The following is a 20,693-nucleotide window of genomic DNA, read 5'->3' as shown; positions in this document are numbered from 1 at the left end:
TAATGACTTACAGTCTGGTTCTATTGGTTGTAATTGGCCATGCTAGCGGCATGGCTCTAGGGATGGCAATGTCAGTTGGTCAGTTGGTCCACTACTTTGGTCCAGACTGAAATATCTCAGCAGCTACTAAATGGACTGCTATTAATTTGGTACAGACACTCATGATCCCCAGAGGTTTGAAGTCTAATGACTTTGGTGACCGCCTGACTTTTTGTCTAGTGCCACTAGCAGGTCAAATGTTTCACCCATCCTGTTAAATATTTCAGCATCTACTAAATGGATTGGCACAAAATTTGGTACAGACATTCATTGTTCCCTAACGATGTATCCTAATGACTGGTGAACCCCTGACTTAGCATCACCATGAGACTGACATTTTTGTTTTTGAGTGAAGTGTCTCAACAACTATTGGATGGAATGCCATGAAATTGTGTGCAGACATTCTTGGTCCCCACAGGATGATGTGTAATGACTTTGGTGATCCCCTGGCGTTTCCTGTAGCGCCATCGTGAGGTTTACATTTTTGGTTTTGAGTGAAGTCTCAACAACTACTGGATGGATTGCCACGTAATTCATGTTCCCCTCAGGATGAATTGTAATAACTTTGGTAATCCCTTAACTTTTTGTGTAGAGTCAGGTCAGTACTTTGTTTTATGACTAAATACCTGCAAAACTAATGTCATTCCCATCAGCTTCAGCTGTACTTTGTGTTTAGTGCTAATTAGCTAATGATAATATAATAACATGCTAAACTAAGATGGTGAACATGGTAACCATTTTCTGCTAAACATCAGCATGTTAGCATTGTCAGTGTGAGTATTTTAGCTGATATTAGCATTAAGCTAAACGCACTACTGTGCCTAAGTACTGCCTCACAGAGCTGCTTGCATGGCTGTAGACTCTTAGTCTTGTTTTAATGTAATGAATGTGTAATCATAGTGGCTTTATAGCAAAAAAAGATATGCTTTCTGCCAAACTGCACAAAAACAATTTCTTCAAGAACATTTCTCCAAAAATATTCATGTTATCTGCGTGACTCATGGGACTACAAAAGATCTTGCCAGTTATTAAAAGCGCCTATATATATAAGTAGAACATCGTACCTGGAACCATGTTTACTCAAAAAAAATCTTGAGATCATTGGATCTTTTTCTCTCGTGCAGTGTTCCTGTGGTGCAGAAATAGAAGTGATTTTTCAAATAGTCTCAAGGGCAAAGTGTGAATTGTACATTGTCAGATAAAAAGCTGTTCAGCTGCTACACAGCATCTAACTAATGAATACAAATCTCAGTTTGAAGCTGTGCTATGAATTTGGTGTCGGGAATCTCTTTATATGAGCCTAACTACAGCATCTGGAGAGAAGACTGTGCACATTTTTTTAAGCTAAAGTCTCTGCTGGGAGCTGCGGGTTTAATGGCTGCTGGATGCTTTGCAAAAGGCTTTTACTTTGTCATGTTTTGTATTATACAAGGTATATAGGGCATAATCAGTAAAATACAACAAGGATACTACTTGCTCATATTCCCCAAACTATACTACATTTGTAGTATACAAAGTATTATTTGTACTAACAAATAGTCACATATGGCTTGTAACAAACTGTTTATTGCACCTTACTTTTGTTATTTCTGTCACTTCACCTCTTTCATGAAGGTTGTCTCTCCAAAAGCAGCTTAACCTGACTTCACTAACCTGTCTTACTCCTGCTATCCATCTCCCACAGACTTGCTCCATTTGTTTTCCAATTATATTCTATTACTGGACCAATACTAGGCTGGACCATTTAGCTTTCTGACCCCTCTTTCTCTGTCTCTCTTAGTCGAGGGTGTCGACCAGTCCATGTGACTCAGATTTAGACACTGAAGAAAGCGGCAAATCCACTGAAGAAGACAAACCAAAAAAAGAAGTAGAATAACAGCCGAAAATAACTCGCTCTCAATAAGGAATACCTTCCGCTGTGAGTGGCAGTCTCTAATCAGAATCAGAGTCGGGTTTATTGCCAAGTAGGTTATTGCATACAAGGACCTTTAGTTCTCAAGTGACAGTTCTCTAAACCCCTGCCCCAAACTGTGAATGTCCAGTCATAGCTTAGCAACCGTTACCAGGCACGCAGGCCTGTCAGGCATCCTGTTTGAAAATATAAACATGTACAGTATGTAAGCTAAGCAGCCTAACAGGATTATGTTTAAACGGAATAACAGTCTGATCTAACACTTTGCCTTATCATACTACGATTATTGTTCAACACTGCAATACAAGAATAATGTTGCTTCTTTGTTTCCATGTTTTCTACATGGATCATCATCTGGTGAGGATGATAACTTTTTGCCTGGGACACGCAGCTTTTGCCTCAGTCTTTTAGCATGCAATCACGTATGTAGCCACAAGTGCATATATAAGACCCGCTTACAGGGTTCATTTTATATGAGTCAGGTGGAAACATTAAAAAGTCAGATGGAAACAGCATTTTCAACCAACTCGTGGACCTAAAATTAGCTTAATTAGCTATTTAGCTACTGCTGATAAAATCTGCCAGTTACAGTATAGCCTGCAAAATCGTGGGCTAGAAATGAGAAGCCTGCGACTGTTGACCCTCTGTCTGAAATCAAGGACCCATTGTTTAAAAAATTCTAAGAATTTCGAGTGGTAAACCTGCTACCATTATCATTGTAAACTGTCAAACTTGACAGGGATAGGAACATTTACTAAGGGGGGTGGGGCTTAGCTAAATGTCAATTGTGGATAATCAAATTTCCATTTTTTCTTAAGCACATTAAGGACAAACTTTAAGGCACATGCCATCTGCAGAGGAAGATCATGTGATACAACTATTAAATTGGACCAGGTAGTGAGATTATTTTCTCAACAAAAAATATGAGGAATATAAGGAAGCAAAAGGTAAAGGAATGTGGATGAAACCTGAAAAGATACCAAACATCATTGGAAAAATGAAGAATTTTCAACACAAAATACAATGCATGCATTTTCTGCAGTAATTTTCTTCTTCTGGTTGGATTTTAGTTACATGCCAAGGCCTTTTTGACACATCATGTGTAATTTATGAACAGTTTACAGTTTTGTTTTCAAATATAAGCAAGCTTTAAATTCCTTTACCACTGTGGTAACCTCCCTAGGCAGCTTTCTTTCAGCTAATCTGGGAATTCTCCTCATGTGACAGATGAATGTTTGTAATGGGGCCACATCTTGCATATATTACATTAAAATAGCAGCGGAGATAAGGAATGCAATGTGTGAATTCTTCCCATGTTTCTTTTGCCCTCTGGCTGCTCTTGTTAGTGTTTAATGAGCACTTAATCATATGTGATGTCTTTTTGGTCAGTTAAGGATAACATGGTGATGAGTGGGATGAGGTGAAGGAGGTCTCCCTAATAATAACTTATCTTCCAGCCCTTTAGTAAAAAAAATACAGCACATTAGGGACACTTGTGGCCTAAAGAGACGTGGGCTTGTGTCTGCAAGGTCAAGAGTTCAAATCCTAGCAGTTCATTGACCAGTTGGGAGAACTGAGTTGGTGAGGTTGCGTGAGTCATGGTCAAAGTGCCCTTAAGCAAGACACCTGGCCCTGAGCTGCTCTAGTGAGCAATAAGCAGAAGACTGTGGTTGTATTGGGCAGCTCCCAAGAGTGAATATGTGTAACCTTATCGGCTAGAATCCATAGCCATGCTGTGAACAAGTTTGTGTGCTCAGCAAACCTTTCCCTGCATAATTAACACTTGGAAAAATGAACTTGTGTGAATACGGGATGAGGTCAGCCTGCTGTTACCATCTGTGCTGGAGGGGTAGAGGAATCTTTACTGTTCTGCGTTGAAAAATACTGAATCAAATCCACACCACCACATCCTCAGGACCCTCTGAAGTATTCAAAAGCACAGGAGATCTCCAAATCCACAATCATAAAATGTCTTTTCAAATATTTATATGGTTTGGTGCTCAGTTGTGAGGTAAATTTGTGAATACGTTGCAGCCCCTTGGTACATCTGCCAGGGTAAAATATAGAAAATGCACAATCCTTTTTTTTGCTCCCTTTATGAGTCTGATTTTATCTTTTAAGGACACAAATAAGGAACTCGTTTACTTTGGAATTTAAAATGGCTTGATTATTTTAAAATACATGAAAAAATGTATTGCAGAATTAACACTGCAGCCATGCATAAAAGATAATGTTTAAGATAAGTTAAGCCCTTAGTGTTACCCGGTGGGTAAATTCATAGAGACAGGCTAAGAGGTAAGAAAACAGATTAAAAAAAAAAAAAAAATGAATGCAATACGTAAATATGAGATAAGAAAGTTAAGATAAGAGTGTTAGTAAAAGGCCGAATACATTATACAGTATAGATTACAATACCTTAGACCGCACAAATGAATTTGATAAATATTTGTGTGAAAGAAATCCAGCAGTCCAACTCTGGTAGCCATGACATGTGTATAGTATACATAATATAAGGTTTATAGGTTTAGGTATAAATACAATACACATAAGAATATTTTAAAGTATATAGTGTTATACATAATATGTGCAATTTGTGTAATATAAACACACTATACAATGACAATACAATACTGAAATACTGTACATATAATAACAAGACTAAGAGTCTAAAGCTATGCTAGCAACCCTGTGAGGCTGTACTTAGAAACAGCGGTCCTTTGAGCTAAATGCTAATGTCACCATGCTAACATACGCACAATGACAATGGTAACATGATGATGTTCAGCAGGTATAATGTTTACCATGTTGACAATCTTAGTTTGGCATGTTAGCATGCTAATATTCGCAAATTAGCAAGTAAACAGATGAGTTGACAGATGAAAAGTCAGAGGATCACCAAGGTTATTACAATTCATCTTGAAAGGAACATGAATGTTTGTACCAGCTATACAATTCATTGTGTGGGCACCATGAATGAATGTACACAATTTGGTGCCAATTCATCTAGTAGATACTGAGATATTTCACTGGATAAGTGAAAACTTTGACTTGTGGTGGTCCGTAGGATTCATCTTGTGGGAACCATGAATGTCTGTGCAAAATTTCATGGGAATCGATCCAACAGTTATTGAGATATTTCAGTCTGGAAAGTGGTGGACCAACCAACCAACATACTGACATTGCTATTCCTAGAGCCATGCTGCTGGGGTGGCTAAAAAAGAATGCCATGACATAGCATATAATATAAAAATCCAATAATATTAAACAGTTATATGGTGATATAATTAATATAATATAATGTATAGAGTTAGATGTGTTACTGCTGCTTATATTACTACCAAAGTAATAGTAATGTATAATCGCGCACAAGGTGCAGGTGTATTATTGTGTCTGCTTTGATGTGCAACATTAATGCCACATACTCAATCAAGAGGGTGATCGAGAGGTATTTGTGACATTTGTGACAAATGACAGTGTTTAATAGTCATGTGCTATTATTTAGCTTTTTATTCTGGAACCTTTTTAACTTTGGTATTTATATTTAGCTTCACATTGATGTGGAGGCATGAAATCAAACCCATCTACAATGGCAACAAATGGTACATGAATGTAAATTAAACACAATGTAAGCTACTCTGCTGTGATACAACACACCAAGCGGCTGATTCTGAATGTGTCATTGTGTTTGTGTCTTTCCCCATTCACATGAACCGTAACTAACTGAAACAATTTTGTTCACTCAGCAGCAAGGCTTAGCCAGCGTCTGCTGCTTTGCTGGCTCCACTGCTTGCTCACTTCAATCTGTGCCAGGGGCTTTGTCCGTCCAGGAGATTCACTGCTGTGTACTGAGCCCATCAAGAGAAGCACTTTACTGTAAACAGAGGAGGAAGCTGAGGTCCATGATGAGGTTTTGAGGCTGGGAAAAGTGGAGTGGGTCATGGCACGACAAATCAACAAGGCTTCACCAGCAAAATGTGATCTGGTCCAGAGCCAAATAATTACAGTAAGAGGAGGAGAAAGGTGAAGAATTTACATTTTAAAATCAGACACTTGAAGGTAAATGACAAAGAATACAGACTTAGAGGTGTCAATGACCTTCTTGTGTCACAGGTTTTCTCCACCATGTGTCCTTGAGCAAGACTTTTAAAACAGCTCCTTCATTTTAAGTTGCACGCAATTAGGCCATCAGCAAAAGTTGTAAAATTAAAATCTAATTATTGGTTTATGGGTAACCCTTTAAATCATTTGACTGTTAATGGACGTAACTGCAACATCAATCCCCTTATAAGAAGTCATCATCAATTATTGTCTAGTTTCAAGTAATTGCTATTTAATAATGAGTCTATCCTCAAACTACTCATACATTTCATTCATGGCCTGCAGTTTTGGATTAATTTATTATGTTACTGCGAGTAGAGTCTGTCCATTTTTGTGCTTTAGTTGAAGGCCTGTTAGCTTAATCAGCATCTATCACTGAACTTCTCTTTTTATCTATTAAGATTCCTAAGAGTGTAGATTTCTGTTAGGTCCTTATGCAATTATATATAAATGAAACACCTGTGGTATTGTTAACTAAATTAAGTTCCTAATAATATTCATTCAGAATAATTTACCAACAATAAATACAGCTGCTGACAGTTTGGAGCCATAATGACCATGACTGGATTACCAAAGCAAATTTGGCAACTCCCCAGGACCCCATGCTAGATTCACTGAGTTTTGGAGATATCAGTTGTAAGAGATGTCTGCCTTTTTTTAATATAATGTGACTATATGGCACTCAGCTTGTGGTGCCAAAAAAATATATTTGAAAAACTCTACAGTAATGTCTCTTTCCAGAAATCACTCAAGACAATCCACAGACCTTGAGCATTTTCATGTGAGGAACTAATGGTAGAAAGAAAATAGTTCCTACATGAAACTGCTCACAACCAATCTCTATTTTTTGGTGCTTTGAGCACCACAAGCCGAGTGCCATCTAGTTCCATTATATTTGAGAGATGGCTGATATCGCCAAAACTCGGCAACTCACACCAAAACAATCTAGACGGATAAATAGCACTACAGGTACGAGGAAAAATATGTATTTTTGATTTGGGGGTAAACTCTTCCCTTTAAGTATAACATTATCTTATTTACCCACAGAAACCCTGGGACCAGGTAGATTTACTGGTCTCGGGTCTCTAGTAGTCTCTACATAGTGTGTACTTGATGGGAACTTGGCCACACTCTTCTTCATCATCTCTCATCTACACAATTTTAATCAAACAACTCTACAGTAATTATTATATTTAATTTGCAGTGTAATTAATGAGATAATCCTTTGGTTTGGCAGTTGTCTTTCCCAAATTAGTGTTAATCTCATGGTACAATAATCCTGATGTTATCTAAATCTATAAACAAATGAGTTTTAACATTTATCTGTTATTTAACAAGTAGTGCAGATTAGAGCTATTTGTACATACAAGTTATTAAAACCAACACTGTATTCTTCACGTCAACAATTCAGTAGTCGTTACATACATACGTGTTATAAGACATTTGTCATCAAGTTATTTCTGTTGCAGGGTCCATTAAGTCAGAGTTGTGTCCAATCGCTTCTTCTTAATATGTTTTGGAGTTTTACTGCGTGGATGTAAATTTCTCCCCTCAAATTGCCAAGAAAAAGAAATGAAGCCTTCAGCTTGATTGCCTGTACAAAACCTATTAGATATTTGACCAATCAAACCGTAATCTCTGGTAACTGGGAAATTAAAATATATGTGATATTTTTTAATGCATATTAATCATGAAAACAGATATATTCCTATTACGCTGAGATTACTTGCCTGTGGCTTTCTCTGGAGGAAGCATTCTGAGAGAAAATTGATGTGAAAATCGCATCTTAATTGAGTTTCTGGCTCAAGGAAGGAGCCATAATGGAACCAGCACCAAAATATTTGTTGTTTTATGCTTCAAATGTTAAAGTAAATCACACAACTTGAGGCAACTTTATTAGGAACATTTACAGGATACTAATGGTGACAAGATGGACTGGGAAAGTATGTGTTTTATTTTCATTGAGTTTAATAAAATACTTCCCTATTATTCATACATTGTCACTTATTAATCAAATATTTCTATGAAGACTGGTTTAAAAACTAATAACTTTTATATGAAAACTACATTGCCATGATTGTGATGTCTGAAAAATGTGAATCTAATCTAACCATGCTTATATGAGATTTATTTTGATGGGAAAATAAATAAAGATGTCATGTTACCAGAGATTTTTAAGGCAGGAAATTAATAATAAGAAATTGTGTTGATCATTTTGCGGCCTCTGACTGTTCAGAAAAACAACAAAAACCTTCCAAAATACTTTTAAAATCACGCTCCAAGAGTTTTCCCCCGTCACAGCAGAGTCAACATGTGTTTCTGCAGTCAGAAAATCCCTTCCTCAGGAGCCTGCTAACACCTTCTATCACACACCATCAGCAGGATGTTTATTTTCCAACACCCTGCTGCTGATTGTGCCGTGGGTGATTTAATAAGCAGAGAGAAATTGACTTTGCAGGGTTTGATGCTTCACCTCGTGAGGTTAGCTGCATGGAGCACACATTATTGGAGCAGGAGTGAGCGTTCGCTATTCACTGGGCCGGCTGATGCATAGACCTAAATGGTTACCTGGTGGCTCAGCTGCAGTGAGTCTCCTCAAGATGTTTGATTGCAGCAGTCTCCTGTGTGTGCTGGTAATCACACATCAAGCTGTGTACCTGCTCCAATTTGTATGTGACAGAGTGCACAGTGTGATGTATAGGACAGCACCTGAGAGAATTGGAAGAATTAATATATCAAATTTGATCAAAAAAGTACAAAGACAATGTTGTACTTGACAGCAATGCATGCCGATAAACCCTGATACCCCCCACGAATCCAACTTGGGGATGTTGAGATAAATGAGCTAAAAGCAACACAGACTGCATCACTTATCACCAGGTTGGTTTTATTTTTCTACAAACTCAAACAACATGTATGCCATCAGAGTTATTTGAAAGATGCTATTACTCCATAAACTTCTAACTGTTCACATTTTGTGTTTCAGTAGCTGCGTTTCAACCAAATAATACCACTACCTTTCCTATGCTTAAGTAAACTACTTAACAGATTACAGTAGCATTTGGTGGAAAGTGATGCAGATTCAGGTTGCAGGTGCAGAACCAGGAAAGTTTTAATAGTGCAAGATACTGTATGCAATTTGTGCTAAATATGTTTTGTTTGAACCTGGACTCACATAAAAGAAAACAGTCACAGTCATATGAGGTCAGTAGGAAGCTTTTAAATATTTCCTATCAGAGTTTTGTGGCCAGTGCCTTGTTTTATGCTGCTGTATATTGGGGGGTAAGCATTTCTGTCAGTGAGAGGAGCAGGAATTTTATTTTAAAAGGCTGGTTTTATAATTGGTTTGACTGCCAATTCATTAGAAAAGAGTTTGGAGGAAAGAACCAGGAGGAGAGTTCAAACCATAGTTTAATTTCAAGGTCACCCCCTGTGTTTTTTTTTAGTAATCTAAAAAGTGTGAAGCGTGACTGGTTACGGATCCCTGGATGCTCCACCTAATGATTTAGAAGGTCTTTTGGCAATTGGTGCTTTTCTAAATTATGGGTTGTATTTTGACATCATCTTTAAGTGTTTAATATATATTGTTATTGGAATTGTTATATGGATATGGATTTTTACTGAATGGCTATAGGCAGGCTCCTGAGCTACACTAATGTTATCTTAGAATGTGTGTTTGTGTGTAAGTATTACTCCTGTAGTGGCAGTATGACTTGTGTCACTGTACATGAACAAGTAAACGAGTTTCCCCTCTGAGGATTAATAAAGTTATCTAATCTAATGTGCACACAAGTACGTAGGCTACTGCATTTCTACAAAGCTGAGGGCCTTGGGAGAGACAGGTTTGAAAAGGAATGGTCAAAATCAAAGCCCAGATATCCTGATTTTTAGTCCCAAGTATGAGTCAAGATCCAAAAGTATCCTACATTCCCCATAATTCAACCATAAGCGCTGATAAGTATGTGTTATACTGACAGGTGTTTTTATTATTTTGTCCACCCCATTTATATCAATGAGGGTAGGCTAACAGAAACACATCTTAGTATAATGCAGTACAGTTCAACAGCACCACAAACTGCAGCCTAAAACTGAAACAATACCTCTCTAACAGTTTTAACAAAAACTGAACATTAAATGCTCTTTCGAACTCCACACCCTCAGTTTTTAATGTTAGCCTGATAATCAGGCTTAATTGTCATTTTGTGTCACGTCATTCATTCATTATATGAATCACTGAATAAATCAGAAATGTGAGCTGTGATTCAGGTCTGAAATCAGGCTGTTGTTACTCAGGCTTTCTGTGAAAAAAATAGTAGTTTCCAAGCCCAAGCAGAGATAACCAGCCAGAGTTAGAGAAGTCTAGTTATACATTTGGTCACGGGCTGAGTAGCACTCATTGTGACAAGACTGATATTCATCATTTGTAAAAATCAGTGGGGGTCCCCCTTTAAAAATTTCTAAGCATTGCCTCCTTTGTGCAGCCTTGGCAGAGGAATGTGCTCATTAAGTGCTTTCTAGTATTGCTTGCAATACTACTAAGCAGAATGATTACTGGCCTATCCTTCAAATACTCTGCAATGTATCCAGTTTAGGCCACAGCTCAATAAGTATTGATAAATAAGCCTTATGCACTGCCCTCAACTTACAGCACCATATCATCTGAGTCAGCAGATCATTTCTCGAGAGCAGTCTATGTGTGGGGATTTGTTGCTGCAATATCTAAAGCCATGTGAGTCCATAATTAACATTTCCACTGGGATGTTTAGTGACCATCTAATAGAGACGAAGTGAATCCCAACCAGCTCTGCAAGTCCTCTGAGAACCATCATTTCAACTTCATCAGAATGCTTTCACCTCCAATTAATTAAAAAAGGAGAAAAGGTTTACTTTGCCGTCAGGAATTATAAGCAGCTACTAATGTGGGTTCTGAGTTATTTAAAGGCAACAAGACAAATTTTTTTAGATTAAATAATATTCTTAGAGTCACACAGGGATTCGGGCCTTGAGGAAAACTTTGCTTTCATCACACCTCTCTATTTATTAATGCAGTTTTGAACATGCTACCTTTCAACATCCCCCCAGTTTAACACAAGGACACCCCGGCTTCAAGGTTGCATCTTATTTTATTGAGAAGAACTGGGAATCACTTTTGCATATGGAATGTTATACTCTTTTTAGCCCTTGTTACTCAAAGGGAGGTCACTGATTTACATAAATGGACACTGTTTTTCTTCCAAAGTTAGTTACGTCAGCATGCAAGCTAATGTAGAAGTTGACATTTGATGTCGACTGATCAAAAGTTAGCTAATGGCAAAATAAAACTCCAACGAAAGTAATATATTTCATAAATGATTGAAATTAGGCAATCTAGCGTTTACAATTGAAATGAAAATTGCTTTTATGTACAGAGGAGGAAGTGTAAAGAGGCAATCTATTTGTTTGGACTTCAAAAAAACTTTTTAATTAAGCCTGAATCACTGTAAAGGCGAACATCTTCAATCTTATGCTCCTTCATCTTCTGCCTAATACACACAAGTATCCGTTCATAAATAAGCTTAGGCGTGAGTCATTAATAACAGGAGAAAGTCATTACATCTCTTCCGCATGCTGAATAATTGAGCTGCTGGTCGCCTCGTGCGCTCACTGTAAATATGCTCATAAGCTCAATTTTTGGCTGGCCATGCGTGGATCGAGGACACATACAGTCTAATCAGGCTCCCGCTCCTCCTGCTGCTGCAGAGCGACGGCACAACCTTTATCGCCACTTTGGCTCGGGCGCATCACAACCTGAACAAACACACTTAATTGGATTAGTCTGCTGGATGCTGTGTTCTTACAATGTCCTCGCAGAGACAGGAGTCGCACACCTTTGATCTCTGAAGAGGCAAACAGCCTGTTAACACGGCTGAACAAATCAGAGGGCATGACAACTACAAGAACAGGTGACCTTTGCCATTTTCCACAGCCACCTTTGCAGCTTGACAAACCTGTTAGTTTCATTTTTTTTAAATGTGAGGTTCTTCAAGGTTATGTTATTGCTTAAAATGAAAAGAACCTTTGAAGATATCTAATTGCTATTCATAAGAGAAAATACTGTGCAGACAAAGCCTTTTAATTTTCTCTCTTTTTTTTCCTCTCATGACAAAACGCATTTAAGTCACTTCTGGACCAAGGTTGCCGGAGAGCTGTGTTGAATGTACTTGTCCTGTTTGTTAATGTGATCTCAATGCATCAGATCAATGGGCTGTATAGCAGTGCTTAAAAATGTAACACAAATAAAACATTCTGCATTTACCCACTCACTGAATTAAACTCCTTTTCATGCCTCGGGAATAGAGTGCAGCTTTTAAACCTTTCACCATGGTCCATTCCAAAATGTATTACAGCCGGCTGAAGAACAACGGTCTGTAGACATTTCTGAGAACACTGAAAGCATGCGGGTATACTGGCTGAGAGGGAAAATAAGTATGCTCTTCAATCTCTGAACACTCAGTCATTACTGCAGAGTGAGAGGATAGATTTCATCATGGTCTGTTTCCTTCTACATCATTATGCAGTATGTGCACAGTAATGCAGAATAAATAAGCTTGAAGATGGTGCCTTAAATTAGGCACCAATGAACGCAGAATTCGTTTTATGAATTAATTGGTATGAGAACATGCAAGTAGAAATCCACAGTTTAGCCAGTTAGCCTTCACTTTATGCTCCCCGTCTGCTGTTAATGTATGAGTCACTGCAATACAATCAAAGTGAATTGAATTGCGCTGTTCACAGCATTGAAAAATGACATTTAAAGAATCCAACAGCACCATCTCTCAATGCCCTGGTTACACTTGATAATCTACAGAATGAGACTCCCTTTACAAGAAACACAACTGTCATTTGTAGCATTTGTAGGTCCAAGTATCAAACACAGAAGTGACATTGTTAATGCCCGGTCACACCAGAAAGTGGCACAGCAAAATTCATCCACACATTTTTACTAAGTATGTGGTTCTAGAAGCCTGGAGACATCCGCTAGCTCGGTTGCGGATGTAACAATACGTTAACACAGTATTCAAGAAATGTATTTGGGCCATCGACTCTTGTCTCATAGCTGTCTGTTCCTCTTTTGTGGAGCTGTCTATGCTCAGACGAACGAGGGTTGAGTAAAAGTGGATGGTACAACATAGCTAATAAGCTATAGCTTCATATTTTTGGACTCTCCAGCTCTGCGGTCCCTGAAATGTCACCACTTTCAAGACTTCTTTATCGCACAAAATTGAGTGTCAAGGTTCACCAAAACTTGACATAAAAGATTCACACAGATTTACTTTTGCCGTTTTAAATGCTGGTGTGACCGGGCTTCATATTATCACAAAGTGTCTTAAGGTTAGTCGAGATATCATGAGGCTTTAACTGTCTCATACCAACAGTCAATATTAGTTTCTTCAAATCATGACAGCGATGTTCTCCAAATCTTAACAATAATAATGTTCTTCCCCAAGTTCAACCAATGAGTTTTAGTTGCCTAAACTTAACCAGACCATAACCAAAGAGATGACGGATCATAAAAACACTGTAACGAGTCATTTGTTAAAGTTAGCTGGGGTTTTTTGTTTGTTTGTTTCTCTAGTATCATATCTAGTGACAAACACACTGTCAAAAGTTTTTTGGGACATAGTTTATGTTGCATTTTTCAATGCTGTGAGCACCAAAAATAAAATTCAGTTCACCTCCTCTGCATTGTGATGAAGGAAGAAATTTCAGAGACATATATTTTAAAACCTGGACCAGTTAAACCAGAACTATCTGCATGGCTAGATACCACTAAAGGTAGGTGAGAAAATATGTTAATTTAATTTGGATGACCTTTTAACAGCAAGCACAAGGTGGTGGGGGGAGATGCAGACAGCATGTGACACTGGTCCCAGGCTAGATTCAAACCATACACATCACACCTAACATTGTACAGTATGTGCCTTATCCAGCTGGGACACACACAAACACAGTCTTTCAACAGTCATTAAAGAATATGTATTTTTCCTCAGGCTGTACTACACTTTACTCAAGCCTTTTGCTCTGTGTTATACATCAAATCCATTCTTTCCTCCTCATGTTAATAAGTTTACTGCTTTAGTTTCTCAGTTTATGTTGTAGGTTCAAGCAAAAAAAAAATGTCAGGAGGGATAACTTGGTGAAGAGGAAAGAATGAGGGCACTGTTTATACTTAATCCCTGTCAAAACTGTACAGGGAGCCACATTTCCTTTTTTTTTGGCACTGACAAGTACGATTATGGGTGCTTGTATGTGAATGTTAATATTAACAGCAACAACAATGGTCAACAACAGTGTAGGAAGGCGTGTGAGCGAGAGGAGAGAGCATGCATGTTGAAATAATGCCTTTGTTGTTCGGCTGTTCTTAACAAACACAATTACTCAACTGGAAACAGTGTAGTGATTAGAGTGTCAGGCATTTTTGTTCGAATATTTCAAATAACAATCCACCCACTACAGCAAATTCATGTGTGATTGTATCATCATTGTTTAACTTGCCTGTTTTCTTGTGGGTAGCAAAGTTAATTAAACTGTCATTGTTTTATAGGTAATCTTGATGTAATCTCCATCCTACAGAACATTTTAAAGACTTTTATGTTAAATCAAAAACTGTGAAAAAAAGTGAGCTTCATTCTTATGCAAATTATGAGAAAATAGTGAAGGACACAATAAGAATCAACCTTTAGGTAAAAGTTTTCAAGCTGTGATACCTGATAGCCTTTTGATTTCTGAATTATGTCTTGTGAATATATAAGCATAAAATAGCAACTTATTCTCTGCATGGTGTAATATTTGCATCAGTAGTGCAGTGCTGAGGAGTATTTGCTAATATTTCATCATTCCAGTTTATTATAGTTTTAAATACATGTCTGTCATTGAATATTGTTATATAATCATGAAGAGAGGAAAGGAGCAATTTTGTGAAAAATGATTCTATCCCCTTTATATTTGTACCAAAACTGAAAAAAACCTTCAGATTAGGAAACAGGGGTGATTTTCTCTTCTTTCTGATTTATATTTTCTTTCTATAAACCTGGGAATTAAGGCATTGTTTAATGTTTTTGTTTCCACTCAAATGATTAATAAATGGTCTACTGTGGGTTTAAAGATTTTGCCATTCTAGGATATTGTGAAATCCACTCAAATCCCATTGGTCAAACTCAAAAATGTAATTGTCAACATGAAAAAAACAGGCTGCTTTTAAAGAGTTGACATTTTGGAGATGCAAGGTGCAACATACAAAGTAAGGGCTTTGTAACATGACAGGTGTCTAAATACAGAGGCTGCAAAAAGGTTAATGTGTTACAAATTACAAATGACAACTCAGATTGTGGTCTTTTATGTAGTCTTTTTTTTCTAGCAAATACAGAAACATTTTAAAAGCCACATCGGCTCAGGGTATAGACAATTTCATAAGCGTGGATGCACCGGTAACATCTTTTTCCAGGCTTTATCACTTGCATCAGATTCACCTCTTCTATACCTCCCTGTCACCATGGCAGCAGCAATAGGAAGCAGTTTGATAACTATTTCTTTATCAAAAAAAGCCTGGCTGACATTTGGACCAAGTTAGCTGATATAGTGTCGCAGTTGACATTCAACCCACATCCTCATTTCTTTACATATTTTCATAGACGAACAATCAGAGTGAGGACTGATATGTTGTGATAAAGCAATAGAATAAATTGTTGTTTGCAACACTGTAGTGTGAAAATGCAAGATGCTGCTGGTTTATCCTAAATGAGATACTGAGTCAGTTCCAACTACTGTACATCTTGATCCCACCACTGCTAAATGCAGTATGTAGCCATTTTAAAGATACCTGAAAATTAGGTACTTTTGTTCTAAATCCTGTGAGGCTCTACAAATAGACCTTTTCATAGTAGACATTTTGACCTGTCATAGCAGGAAACGCACAGGTGTAACTAATAACGATGGCTCCGCCCTGGAACTGGCTCACCTAAGTGGGATGCAACCGTCGTTAATGTTAGAAATTCTACCTGTGCTTTTGTTGCTATGACATGTCAAAACATCTGCCAAGGAAAAAGGGCTGTGTCCATAATGACTCCCTTGTCCACTCCTTCGCTACTCCTTAGTGATCCCAAACCAGGGGGCACTTCTATAGTTTCCTGGGAGGTATGTAGAAAGATTATGCAGTAGCTCGAGTTATATTAAAAAAAGAAATGATGATTTGTTTTCAAATATTAATATATATATATATATATATATATATATATATATATATATATATAATTATTATTATTATTATTATTATTATTATTATTATTATTATTATTATTATTATTATTATTAAAGTAGTTAGCTAAAATTAATTTCATGGACACAACTTTTTCCATTCCATACTGGGAATTATATGGTAAATAAATCCTATACTCTGAATTCCGATACTCAAATAAAATGGCGGCAGTAAAAATAGTGCACTATACAGTAAATAGAGTTGCTAATGCAACAATAGGCAGGACATTTCTTGACGTGCCATAACTTTCTGGATGGGGTTGTTGCCTTGATGGTTTGGCTGAAATTCAACCTTTCTGCATCAGAAAGGTCAATATTGCCCACTGTTTCTCAGGTTATAATATGCTAATATTTCTTTTCATGATTTCTCACCAATCTAGTTAATTTTTGGTGGTTGATTTAAAAAATAAAGGCACTCAAGAGTCTTAAAAGTTACTGCATCTATTAAACAAAGGTCAAGGAGAACTCCATTGTATTAGCATTTCTTTCTGATTCTGATAAGGTTAGTGCCACAGTGGATGATGAGGTAGTAATAGAAATTCCAGGGCTGAGCCATCGTTAATATTATTAGTTCCACCTGTGCTTTTACTGAAAAATATCTGTTGTGAAAAAGATGTATGTAAGAACCAGAAAGGCTTGGACTTAAAACAATCCTCAATCTAAATTTGATCTATCTACCTACCTATCTTATTTCTTAAAAACATTGGGGACTTTAGCTCAGAAATGTAAGTGAACATTTCTCAGTGAGTTTGATGCCTGAGGAGGACCACACTAATTTATGTTCAATTAAATTAGTCATGTTGAACGTGATAATTACTCATGTTAAGCGAAATGATCATCCAACACAAGACACTGATATAATGTGCCATGACTATAGCTTGTGGGCATTTTATTTTTTTAGTCATAACAGCTGGGATGGACCGGCTCTAATTTAAAAGCTTTCCAGGCTTCCAGCCTGAAAATATTCCAGCTAAAACTGTGTGTGTGGTACAATACACACATGTACTGCTCACCCTTTCTGTGGTCATACTACACAGAATACACATTTTTTTCTCTATTTTCTCTCTCTATTACTATTGACCCTTACACACAGTAAATGCTCCATAGGGTCATAGTAAAACCAATAAACAAATTTAAAGTAAAAAAAGAAGAAAAACCTTAATAAAGCATGTCATTGGAGGGATGAAATGTGGTGGGTTGCAACAGTGTAGCGGCTCTGGGTTCTCCTAGCAGGAGTGGTAGTTCTGGTAATTGAGGCTCATTATTGATGATTTGGTGCACCTGCTGTTTGGCCTATTTAAACATCTCTCTGCGCTCTTTCATTGTTTACTAGAAGGCACAACCTCTCTATAGAGAACCCAGGCCCATTTAGTGTTTTGCTTGTGTACAGTACCTAAACTGTCCCAAGTCCATGCACGATACTAAAACAAATTCTAAAACTAGTTTGGTGTGTTCACATTCGAAAACTGACAAAATTTAAGTGTAGTCAAAGATGTCAGAATGCATGCAGAATTTGTTTGATTTCTGAGTGTGCTGTTGATGGACACGGTTTCTCTTCAACATTTGGAAATATATTTCGCTCTTAAACAGGCAATAGCTTTCCAAAGTTGCTGTTTATTGTCTATTATTACACGGCTTTGTTGAATACTTGATTGCAAGTGTCTGTGTAATAAGGGGGTCATTGCAAAATTAAGTTTTTTCCCTTACATAACATGTCTTGTATCATTTCCTGTTTGTACAAATCTTAAAAGTATTCTTGAATATTGACTTAAAGAACACTATAGTATGTTCTAGAGTAGTATTAGAAAGTGGCATGGCGAAATTTAATCCGCACGTCTGCATGAAATAAATGGTTCTAGAAGCTTGGCAACGTTGAATACTTACAGCGCTAGTTGGCAAGCTAATTGCTAACTTGCTAGCCAGCCAGACTAGCGCTTGTCATTCACAGTTAGGGTTGCCAACGGTCCCATGGGTGAGTTTTATGTTTCAGTTACTGTTGGAATTTTGAGTTTCATTGAGGTTCAGTTAAGCATCTTCCTGCTTGACCACATATATGCTGCTGTGTGTGTCTGCAGTTGGATTCTAGCCTCTGGTCCTGCTATAGAAAAAGGCCTTTTTGCACAAATAGATTTTGAGAGGTGATTTAAAGGATGTTGCAAATTCAGCCAGCCTGAGCTCCTCAAGCAGGGCTTTCTGAAACCAAAAACCAAGTGATGTTTTGTCTTTAGCCTAGATATAATTCTAAAACTAAAAGGTTACTTTTAGATATATTTGCAGGGAGTTTTGTCTATTTAGATAGCTGAGAGAGAGATAATGACTGACATACAATGACTCAGAGCTGAAAGCATGATACAGTACTCACATGGCACACTTATTTGATGTGGGTGTATTTAAACACCAGAAATTGTGGTTTTTGTTCCATCTCCTAGTATATTCTTTTTTTTTTTGTAAACCAAGAAGACCTCCCTTACCTTAACAAAGTAGTTTTAGTTGCCTAAATTTGGGGAAACTAGACCAAAACAAACAGTGCGGCTCATTTTGTTGTTTATGAGTGAGGATTTGTCACCATCTTTAACCAAATTTCCAAGAACTTGGCCCACCGAAGCCCATGTGTCAGCCCCTGAGCCTGCAGTGTTTTGAGCCATGGAGAGCCCACCAGCTAGAAGATCCCTTCACCCTCACTTTCATCCCCGCTGGAGCTCCAACCATGCCTCAGCCTTTGTTTTTGCAGCAGCTTGGCTGCTGAATCGGCTGATGCTCGTGCCAGCAGTCCACACAGTGCCTCTGCTCCAGGGTGAAGGTCGAACTTTACAGTATCTGCATGTAGGCGGCCTTCTGCTAACACTCCTTTTTTATCTTTTTGCCATGGCCCATTACTGTTATCCGTGGCAGTAGCTCAGTAATTTGAAATGAAACTCTAGGCAGTCTGTCTTTCCACAATATATCTAGAGAGACAAACAATCCCCTGTTGGTTTACCTACAGTATTTCTACACAGAAAAAAAAACTCTAAGCAGCCCTTGTCTTACATCTTAACAAAAGATAATCTTACAAAAGTTCAGCCTGTTATCATTAATTCCCATTTGTCAGTGTTACTTTTAATGTAGCCGAAGTTCAGCTGCAGTCCATTTATTTGAAACCATTTTCACAATAGTATGCGCAAAACTTGAAGGAAACAACTGTCAACAACCTAATCTACTTTCATAATCACCCAGCTATTTTTGTGGTGGAGTACAGAGTTCATTCAGAGTGTTATTCTTCATAGTTTACAGAAATTAATGTTTTATTTTTGACTGTGAATCTGTGAATTATGAACAAAGCCAGCTGGTTTGACTTTCGTTCCTGACATTTTCAACATTGTTTTTGGCTGCAGGCTGAAGACCTTGCAGTTGTTTTCAAAGCCTTTTTTGATGCTCCTTTTAAATTAATGATTTTTATTTTAAGTTTATCAAGCTGTGAAATGTTCCTGTTAAAGCTCACTGACTGTGAACAGTGATGAAGTAAATCATTACTGCAGATATTCATTCATTCATTCTTATATCATATTCAGATTATGGTTCATATTAGCCACAGAATATCAACTGTAAATCTTATCTTTGTGTTAAAGCTGAGGTTAAATTGTAGACATTGCATTTCTTATATCAAACTGCCTTACTCTTAATTACTTTATTCTAATTTTCTCAAAGAAACAGACATTTTCTAGTATACATATTTTTACCTCATGAGACTGTCCACATTTCATTACCTTAAAAATTTGATAATGCGATTTACTCTATACTGGGGGGGGGGAATAAACTTCCTGACAACTGAACTAAAATTCAACATTATAACATTCAGTCATTCAGAAAAACTACAGCTCTTTTTATAGGTTTCATTTCAGCCAAAGATTCAAAGACTCCTAATTGTGGAAATTCTTTGGGATCATGACACTTTTGAAAAGTGCAGGTTTTGACCAGCATTGTACTACTCTTGACTGCTTATAACCACTGACCATTAAATTCTCATAGTAACACTTAAGCAAAGGGTTGGTAATGATTACTACTCACCGGAAATGGTTCTCATCCTACCTGCCAATTTGAAATTCTTGTCCTTTTGCTGGTGACCATCATGTTTTCTTTGTTTTCTTTGATTTTGTATTGTAATAGACTGTACTGTTAGTGAGCTTGCCTTACAAAGGACATGCATCAGTGAAAATCCCAGAATAATATGCTATACAAAGCACCAGTGACTGTTTAGGGAGCTCATGGGATCCATATTCCCCCACTGAGCGGTGCCTCGCTGCATACAAGACCTCATAAACATTTTTTATGCTGTTAGTCCTGTAAGGCTGCTGTTTTGATCGCAGCTCTGAGT

The sequence above is a fragment of the Siniperca chuatsi genome, linkage group LG19 (assembly GCF_020085105.1).
Source record: "Siniperca chuatsi isolate FFG_IHB_CAS linkage group LG19, ASM2008510v1, whole genome shotgun sequence".
NCBI classification, from domain to species: domain Eukaryota; kingdom Metazoa; phylum Chordata; class Actinopteri; order Centrarchiformes; family Sinipercidae; genus Siniperca; species Siniperca chuatsi.
The sequence above is the reverse complement of the archived record's forward strand: the minus strand, read 5'-3'. Positions refer to the sequence as shown.